This window comes from Triticum aestivum, chromosome 2A, assembly GCF_018294505.1.
Source record: "Triticum aestivum cultivar Chinese Spring chromosome 2A, IWGSC CS RefSeq v2.1, whole genome shotgun sequence".
NCBI lineage: Eukaryota > Viridiplantae > Streptophyta > Magnoliopsida > Poales > Poaceae > Triticum > Triticum aestivum.
In genome coordinates this window covers 593,287,624-593,298,077 of record NC_057797.1, presented here as the reverse complement: position 1 = coordinate 593,298,077, position 10,454 = coordinate 593,287,624, and the positions used below count along the sequence as shown (strand labels likewise).

General features: G+C 47.8%; 1 long non-coding RNA gene across 1 annotated transcript; it reads right to left on the bottom strand.

Annotated features, from left to right (window-relative positions):
• Positions 1–6,679: 6,679 nt before the first annotated feature.
• On the bottom strand, positions 6,680–8,156 carry LOC123189626 (uncharacterized). The gene is made up of 2 exons (XR_006495913.1): positions 7,183–8,156; positions 6,680–7,040 (listed from the first exon to the last, which is right to left on the bottom strand). It is a non-coding gene; the product is annotated as an uncharacterized lncRNA (long non-coding RNA).
• Between the last annotated feature and the right edge of the window lie 2,298 nt (positions 8,157–10,454).

The window sequence follows — 10,454 nt, the reverse complement described above, 5'->3', positions numbered from 1 at the left end:
TCACTTTCATATACTAGTGGGAATTTTTCATTATAGAACTTGGCTTGTATATTCCTACGATGGGCCTCCTCAAGTGCCCTAGGTCTTCGTGAGCAAGCAAGTTGGATGCACACCCACTTAGTTGCATTTTGTTGAGCTTTCATACATTTATAGCTCTTAGTGCATCCGTTGCATGGCAATCCCTACTCCTCATATTGATATCTATTAATGGGCATCTCCATAGCCCGTTGATACGCCTAGTTGATGTGAGACCATCTTCTCCTTTTTGTCTTCTCCACAACCACCATATTCTATTCCACATATAGTGCTATGTCCATGGCTCACGCTCATATATTGCGTGAAAGTTGAAAGAGTTTGAAAATTCTAAAGTATGAAACAATTGCTTTGCTGAAACCGGGGTTGTGCATGATTTGAGTATTTTGTGTGACGAAGATGGAGCATGACTAAACCATATGATTTTGTAGAGATGAACTTTCTTTGGCCATGTTATTTTGAGAAGACATAATTGCTTAGTTAGTATGCTTGAAGTATTATTATTTTTATGTCAATATGACCTTTTGTCTTGAATCTTTCTAATCTGGATATTCATAGCACAATTAAGAAGAATTACATTGAAATTATGCCAAGTAGCACTCCGCATCAAAAATTATCTTTTTTATCATTTACCTATTCGAGGACGAGCAGGAATTAAGCTTGGGGATGCCTGATACGTCTCCAACGTATCTATAATTTTTGATTGCTCCATGTTATATTATCTACTGTTTTGGACTATATTGGGTTTTATTTTCCACTTTTATATTACTTTTGGGACTAACCTATTAACCGGAGGCCCAGCCCAGAATTGTTGTTTTTTTTGTCTATTTCAATGTTTCGAAGAAACGGAATCCAAACGGAATGAAACCTTCGGGAGCGTGATTTTCTCACCGAATATGATCCATGAGACTTGGACCCCCGTCAAGAATGCCAGGAGGTGGCCACGAGGGTGGGGGTGCGCCCTCCCCCCTAGGGCGCGCCCCCATGCCTCGTGGGCCCCCGTTGCTCCACCGACGTACCTCTTCCTCCGATATATACCTACGTACCCTCGAACAATCAGAGACAGAGCCAAAAACCTAATTCCACCGCCGCAACTTTCTGTATCCACGAGATCCCATCTTGGGGCCTGTTATGGAGCTCCGCTGGAAGGGGAATCCACCACGGAGGGCTTCTACATCATCATAGCCCCTCCGATGAAGTGTGAGTAGTTTACCTCAGACCTTCGGGTCCATAGTTAGTAGCTAGATGGCTTCTTCTCTCTTTTTGGATTTCAATACAATGTTCTCCCTCTCTCTCGTGGAGATCTATTCGATGTGATCTTCTTTTTGCGGTGTGTTTGTTGAGATTGATGAATTATGGGTTTATGATCAAGATTATCTATGAGCAATATTTGAATAGGCTCAGCAGAGAGGTCCCCGCTGGTCTACATCCTAAGCGCTCAGAGGTCTTGGGCCCATCGCCCTTTGCACCGCGAGTCGTTGTGCGCAAGGGGATACTAGCACCACCTCTGCCTGGATGGCGCGATCCGGCCCGGCCACAATGCTAAACTGGACGTCTGACAAAGCTCTAGCTAATACTATGATGCCGAGGCCCATAACTATTCTCGTGTGGCGGTTAGTGCGTATAGGCCAGTGGCCAACTCAGAACAAATACCCAAACCTGTTAGTGCATTATTAAAAGAAGTGACGGCTGCCGGGACAAGTCCGTAGCTACCACCCCTCCTGGGTGATACCGCTAAACAGCCAGGTGCCACTGTAACATCTTGCGGGTGCTCTCCGGGCCCGCCCGACTTTCACAAAGGTCTCAAGTAAAGTCAAGGTAACCATGTGTCCAAACATCAAGGGGGAAACCCCAAGGAATCACCCTCGATGGATTCCACTCAATGTAATCATCAAGGTGAACATGGGAGGAATCACCCTCGAGGTTCACACTTGAGGGGTTGCATGACAGAGTTGTATCGGGAATGGTGAAGGAGGAATCACACTCGATGACCACGACCGAATAACTGCATTATAGAGTTATCATCAGGAGTGTGTTATGAGCTATCACCCTCGACACTCAATAGTAACTATGAAGAGTCGTACAACTAAAGGGGTGAAGTGATGTGTCGGTCTCTGGTCGTCGATCATGTTGATCGAGTCATCGATGATGAAGCAGGGGCAATAGGGACAAGGTGGGGGTCACTGATGGATCACTAACCAACCTATGCTAAGCAGTTTAGAATAAGTAGGTCGATAACAATAGTAGGTAAAAAAGCAGGTTATGCATCAGAATAGGAGCAAACAATAACAATAGCAAAATCTAATGCAAGCAAGAGAGAATGAAATGGGCTATATCAGAATGATCAAAGGGGGGGCTTGCCTGGAAGCTCTGCTGAAAAGGAAAAAGGGTCGTCGTCAATGTAGTCGAACACCGGGGCATCAGCAGCGGTCTCGGGGTCTACTGGAGAGAAGAGGGGGAAGAAACAATAAATACAGAGAAAACAAGTGCAATATTAGGCATGACAAGACAATACGCAGTGCTAAGGTTGTTCTAATGCAGTGTTGCACAATATAGGTTATGGGAAAAAACATCCGGGAAAGTTTTCCTGAAGTTTGGCATTTTCGGACAGATGAAACGGTGGGGGACGGTTGCATGTTCGCTATGCTAGGGGCACATGATAGATGAACAGAGAGTGTAGTCGGATTTGTCTCATTTTTCTGAGCAACTTTCACGTATAAAACTTTTTCATCCGAGTTATGGATTATTTTTTATGATTTTCTAAAGTTTTAGCAATATTCTGAAATTATTGCTAATTCAAAAATAAATGCTAAAATGCTAGATGCACCCAACACAAGGTACACAGAACTGTTCCCAGTGGCTCACAGGTGGGCCAAGGGGTCCCAGTTGACCCGTCAACGTTTGACTGGTCAACAGGGGGTGGGGCCCCTGTCATTGGTTCATTTGACTAATTACAGATTAAACAGTTTGTTAAATAAGTTAATTAACTTTTTAATTGATTAATTAGCTAAGTAATTTATAATTATTTTTGTTTTCTATTTTTAAATCTTTTTATTTTTATTTTACAGAACTGGGGCGGGCCCCAGCTGTCACACCCCCAGGGGGCCTAGCGGGCGACGGGCGTCACGGGGGCGGGCGCGGGCGCCCGCCCGAACGGTCACGGTAGAGGGAGGATGCGCCAGGGCGCCGGCGCGGCGCAGTGCCAGCACCGGACAACGGAGGTGGCCGCGGGGATCGCAGGCGGCGTGGTGGGGCGGCAGAGGAGGCGGCGCGGGCAAGTAGGCGTCGCACGGGGAGGGGCGAGTGCGGGCAGGGCGGCGCAACAGTGAGCGGGGCGAGCGCGCGGGTGGACGGAGTTGCAGCAGGCGGCGGCACGGGGCGACTGGGCTCCGGCGGGCACACGGCAAAGGCGGCCAGCGACGCGCGGGCTTGGCGACAGCGGGCGTGGGGGCAGAGGGCGAGGGACGACGCGACGCGCACGGGGCCAGCAGCGGCAGGAAGTAGCGCAACGCAAGAAGTCGGCAGCAATGGCAGGAGTAGAGAGGCGACTGCGAGCCTGTGTGAGGCAAGGTGCCGGGGCGCGGGAGGGGCCGGTGGGGAGGCCTGTATGGCGCGGCCATCACGCGGTGAGCGTGTCCACGCAGCCCGCTGTGGGCGCTCGCCTACGACGGCTACGGCGACAAACTGAAAGTGGGAAATAGTGGAGTCGAGGGAGAACTCATGTTGAGGCACATGGCGGCCGGCGGGAGCTTAGGGGCGCATAGGTTTGGCCGGATCGACGACGAACGACGACGATGATCCGAGGAAGAAGACGAAGTGGGCGATAGCGCTGGTGGTCCTCCTCATCGATCCAGGGTCGTAGGCGAAGCAGAGGAGCACAGAAGACATGTTGGACACGGGCCCAGGGCGTGGGGTGACGAAGGCCACGCCGGTGAGCTTGGTCATGGCGATGGCGGTTCGGCGTAGCGAGGGGGGAGAGAAGATGGATCTGGGAGGGGAGAGAAGAGCGTGAGGGAAGGGGGGAGTGGATGAGGGGAGCGCGAGGGCAAGTGGGAGGGGGCGAGGGGAGCCCGAGGCATCGGGGGATCTTATCCCCTCGCCCATAACGCCGGCGAGCTGGTCGGGTGGCGACCGAGGACGACCGCGCGGGGGGGGAGTGGGCTGGCTGGGTGGGCTAAGGCCCAAGGGGGTTTTCCTTTTTGCTTTTTATTTAGCTTTTCTTTTCCTTTTAAATAGTTTCTGTTTCCTAATTTCTTTCCATATAGTTTTAGTCTTATATAATACAATTCTTGCACCTAAATTAGTGTCACAAATTAGGACTCTGCCAGATTTAAGTTTGGCACTTAAATCAGCTAGTTAGTATTTTTATAATTTTAAAAAGCATTTAATTATTTGTTATAGCCACTGTTTTCTTCACCAAAGGGCATTTAAATACTTTGTAAAGAAATGTTGGTTCACCACCATAATTAGTTATGGAATATTTGTAATACTCTAAACATTTTAGTTTTGACATTTGAAAACTTTAGTTGTTTGACTTTATTTTAAATTTGAAATTTGAATTAGTTTGAACCAGCATGGGACCTAGCAACAATAAAATTATGACCTGACATCATTAGCAGGGGATTACTATAGCTCAATTATCCGGGCGTTACAAATCTCCTCCACTATAAGAAATCTTGTTCCAAGATTTTAGGAGGTAGACGAAAACAAAACTGGATATTCATCTCGAAGACGATCCTCGAGTTCCCAAGCGGCTTCATTTTCAGAATGATTTGACCACGAAACTTAATAATTTGATAGCCCTCATACGAGCGTGGCGTTCAGCTTGAACGAGAACGAGGATCGAATGCTCTCCGTAAGTGAGATCATCTTGTAAGGGTTGAGTTTTATAAGTCATGTGGTTGTTGCAATAAGACTTGCGACTCAGGGCATCGTCCATTACATTAGCCTTGCCGGGGTATAAGAAATACGTAGTCATAGTCTGGAATCGCTTTCATACATCCTTGCTTTCGGAGATCCAGATCTAGTTAAGTAAACAGATACTTTAGACTGTTAAAGTTAAGAGAAACGTTTGGGACCGGGGCACCGGCCGAAGCTTCGGCCGGTCCAGTCCACGCGCGCGCGATGCGACCCACTCACGAGCAACCACGTGGCGTGATGGACCCGAGACGACTAGTCCTCCTTCCTTTTCTCTTCTTCCTCTCGCGTATCTCTCTCTTTCTCTCTCCCCGCTGCCATGGTCAACGCATCGCCCCGCGCCGCAGGCCTCCCAGGCGTGCCGCCGTTCAGCAGATCTGGCCGCCCTCGACCAGATCCGCGCGGATCCACGTGCATCGGAGCTCTCCCTACCTCGCCGGACCCGGCCACGCCGGAGCTGCAACCAGCGATGGCAGGATTGCACCTCGCGGCGCAAATTTGCTGGAACCTCGACGTCACGGCGAGATGACGGATGATCATTATTTTTTGCTACAACTGTGTTTTGGTTTTGCTACTACCATAGAGTTTTTTTGCTGGAACCGATGGTATTTTTTGCTTCAACCAGAGATGCGCGGTAGCTGGGGAGGCTGGCGAGTGCTGCAACCGTTGACAGGAAAGCTTCAACCCAAGATTAAAAATGCGTCAACCGTATATACAGAAAGCTATAAGCGATCAGTGCTATCGAGGAAAGCTACAACCGTCTATATAAAACGCTACAACCTTTGATGAAAAAAAGCTTCAACCGAACGATAGAGAAAAGCTTTCACCCAAACGCTGCTCAAAAAGAAAAAAAATTCAATCGTTTACAGAAATGCTTCCACCGTAGAGGGGAAAAGCTTTAACCATTGAGATAAAAGCTACAACCATGTCAATTTTTTGCTACTACTGTCTATGTTTTTGCTACATCCATTCATGCGGCCATGGTGCTTTTTTTACGACTGAGGTGTGACCGGCGACGACGAGGATGACATTTTTGTTGCAACATCCTCGTTTTTGCTACCATTGGCGCTGTGTTTTGCTACATCCGATTAACATTTTTGCTACAATAACGACGCCGATGGATTTTTTGCTGCAACCGTAGTCTTCATTTGCTACGACTGACACGGGAAAATGCTACCACGAGGCATCTTTGTTTTTTGCTGGAACCATTCATCGGTGAGGCGGAGCTGCATCCATGGCACTCCGATGAGCAGCGGGGGCTGCGAGCGGTCGGGGTGAGCTGAGTCCCGGAGCGCGGGGCGGCTCCGACGGGCGGCCGGGGCAACGAGCGGACTGGACGAGCTGAGTCGCGGAGCTGCATCCATGGCGCTCCGACGGGCGGCGAGCGGTCAGCTCCAACCGGCGGCCAGGGCGGCGAGCGGTCGGGGCGAGCTGAGTGCCGGAGCATGGGGCGGCCCCGACGGGCGATCGGCACGGCGAGCGCTCAAGGAGACGAGGACAAGGTAAAAAAATAGAAGAAAAGCTTGGATCTGCCGGTGTTGCATACTAGATCGGGCGGCTGGGAGCAAACCGGCCGAAACATTCGGCCGGTGCGCCGGCGACTAGAGGTGCCCTAAAGTTAATTAACATGTGTTAATTATGGGGGAATCTCCCCTTGTCTAACCGCAGGCAGTTGCCATATTTGCAACCGTCGCGTCGATTTTCTTCTTCCCCGAACAGACGCCTCCTGTGATCGATCACGTCTGTTCCATCTGTATAAATACTTGGATCATCTAATGAAAGGATAACATTCATTACTATCGATTGTCTCTCGTTTTCAACACGTTATCAGCACGCTCTTACAGAGAGCAATAGGACAAGGCGGAGGCAGCCCCGACGAACTGCCGAACTTCAGACCGGCCCCAAGCGGCGGCGTGGTGAGCCCGGACCCGGCGCTGAACAGCGCAAGGGGACACGCGCGCTCCCAGCCATCGGCCGTGACTCTCGGGTCTCGGCATAGCGCGGCGGTGCCCGCCTTCGGCCGGCGAAACGGTCCCGATCTCCCAGCAGCGGCGCCGACGATGGGCACTACTTCGTCTCGATTGATTGGCCTCGAGAAATAGACAAGTCGGGGTCAGGGGAGATCAAGCAACCACCAGATAGCAAAGTCTTGATCTAATTACCACATGAACAAGGTGCTACTTTCCGATTTTATTTTTGCAAACAACAAAAGCTATCGTCAGGAACTAGTACCTTTGGCATTTGTCTTCAGGCAAGCAACAGCCAGAAGAACAGCAACATCTTCTTGGTTGTGGCACAACACATCCCTCCCGGCCAGGTCTCCATCGCGCAGAGGCTCTGGCTGGAGGTCGTGACAGCGGTGCCCAGCCCGCAACAGTGGCGACGCCCATGGTGCAGCCATGGACTTCTTTCTCGGCGTGAGACGGAGGCGCTCACCGCGAGGGCGGTGCTACCGACCAGCGGCGCGGCCTCGACGCTGCTCCCAGGACGGTGGTGCCTATGGCCATGGCTCCCGGCCGGGCTCCTCGGAGGCGTGGCCGCCTAGGCGCGCGGGTGGCGGCATACTACTGTCGGCCGATGACGCAACAGCGTCGCTCTCCGGCGTGTCTGCGCGCGGTGGCAGCGGCGGCAACACAGCAAGTCCTGCGGCGCAGAGACCTCCGGCAGAGCAGCGATGTAAGCCTATGGCCACCCGCGCCTCGGCCGTTTCCGCGGCGACGCCTCCCGGCGGAACTGTCACATAGGCGTGGCGGCCGTGCCCTAGACCACAGACCTCGCGTGGCGTGGTAGCACCCGAGGCCACCAACGGCACGCGGCGGCGGTCCTCTCCACCGGCGAGGAAGCCCTCGCGGGGACAGCAAGGCCGGCGGCGGTTAATCCCATGAGGAACCGCTCGGGAGAGAAAGTAGATGGTGGATAAGGAACCTTATCCTTCGCTATTTTGCACTCAAATCCCTGTATTTGCACGGATTAGCAAAGCAGCCGGAAACAGTGTCCAGGCCAATTTTTGCAATAATCCCCTTCTTTCCCGGGGTTCGCAAATTGATCCTGTTAACAGTATACTGTTTACTATTATTTGCTGTCTTAGACACTGTTGATTACTGCATCTTCTGTTGAGTTTAACATTCCAGAAAATACGTGGTTATTGTATGTGGCATGTTCAATGTGTTTGCTTTTTGGCAATACCTATAACATGTCCTATTAGCACGAAGACATTGTTTTGTGATTGAGATTAAGTTTTCTCGCACAACAATACTGTTTTGCGATTGAGAAATATAATTTTTTTCTCACAAAACAATCTCAATGCGATTGAGATTAATTTTCTCTCGCAAAATACTAATTCACCTTGCTAAATTATCTTGCAACTTGATACAAGATCATCTCATTTAATTTGAGGTCGATAAAATTCAAGTTTACACTTGAACATTAAGTTTGCAGCATCATTATTATTCACTACATTAGTAGTATTTTTCTGTTGAGTACCGAGATGTATTCCAGATCTTAAGTTGACATAATACATTTCCACGTTTATCACGTGTTGAGATTAATTATGTCCATTTGCAGTAGAGATTTTTAATCTCTTACAAAGATAAATTCAGTGCCTCTGCAGTACTGTTTCTCCGTTGAGTACAAGGTATTCCGGAATATTTCTATGACGTATCTCTTTCCATGTTAACCACATGTTGAGATTAATACGTCTATTTGCAATTGAGATTTTCAATTTCTTGCAAATACGGATGCAAAATTCAAGGTGATTTCTTCAAATTGATTCTTGAGATCACATAGTAGTCATATGGATCTATTGCCTCTGCAGATTGTCGATGACTACTGATAAAGCCTATATTTTGTCGTTTCGACATTATGATTGCTTTATAAAGTGCTCTTCCACACATTTTACTAAGTCATGACATAATGCATTAGGAGTGAGTATCTACTGATTTCATCAGATTATACTCCCTAGTGCTGCAAGATCTACTCCCTATCTTCAAGATGTCATACTTAGCAATTTGAGATTCACACTAATGGTTTCAAGATAACTTCTTGAAATACCCTTTGTTTTTTTGCTAAGTTCATTACAATATCAACCATGATGGTCTTTAATTTACTAGTTGTAAATTAATTATCTCTGGTTTACCCATAGAGTTAACATATGGCTATAGAGTTTGAGGCATTCGTCCTCAATGGCCACCACTGCCCTATCTAGGCCATGGACATCATGATCGCTCTTGTGTCTCGTGAAATAATGTGTGCAATCCAAGACCGTAGGATTCACCTCTGGTCAGGATCACACCGCTAACAGAAAAATGATGTCTTATATACCATAAAGCATTAGATTCAGATCTCAGCATTTGGTTATTCTGTATTAGCAATTCCTGGGATACAATGAACTCAAGGGCAAATGTTTGAAGCTCACTTCAACCTTCAACTCGACATCACCAATGATGATGGGATCCTATGGGCACGGAGAACATGTGGTTGAATATGCCTCAACCGACATGTTTGGAGACTATGGATAGTCTTTTAATCTCCTGAGTGGTCAATAAAATTAATGTCCATTTACGATGTTGTAACAACAACATAAGTATTGTTGTCATCGACATATTGTATATCCCAATATATTGTATCAGCACTTTGGTACAAATACATTTGTATGTCTATATATCTGACAGTGATTTTATATTAAGAATCTTCATGTCTATATATAGATTTCTACGGGAGTAAATCCGATGAAAAATGATATGTGCCTTGTGGCAGATGCTCCACAAACTCTATACTCAGGGAAGTTCAATGTTTCCACTCTCATTGAGAGAAAGGAGATATTTTAAAATCGCTAGACGCGATGAGGTATTTGTTGGCTCAACTGGAGTCATATTTACTATCCCTGTGGGTACTCGAGTAACATCGGGATACTTTATTGCTTCTCAGGTTTAACTCGTACCCTACTAAACTATGGAGGTATCCGTCAAAATAGTTTCCATAGCGAAACTTATGATGACAACAAAGAGAAATAACTTCTCTTTACCATATGCAACAGATATGGCAAGCACATTCTCTGTGTATCATTTGGATTGCACTACACATATAACACAACCCGTTGCACATGTTGTGTATGAAATAGTTTTCCAGAGTGTCTTGTACATGAAAAACTTGGCATACTCACCTTGGTCATCGAGACATTGGGTTGAAACCGAAACTGTCAGCAATTCCAATAGTTTATGATTATTATGATGCTAAATTCTAACAACATTTGGATTCCATGTGCACTAAAAGTGACATAGGGAAGCTAATTTTAAGGCTCGCACACCTTAAAGTGTACGATGAACCACCCAGACTCCTTGAATGCATCAAGTTGAGGTAAGTGGCTCTTCCCATCCATTGACTAGACTATTCAGGTATTTCATGGTTCTAAAAGACATATCTACATGATGGTCTTAAGTGTGTGCTTTATTCACACGAAACCATTGGCTCACTATCCCGACATCGATTTCAAGCAAATTGAATGG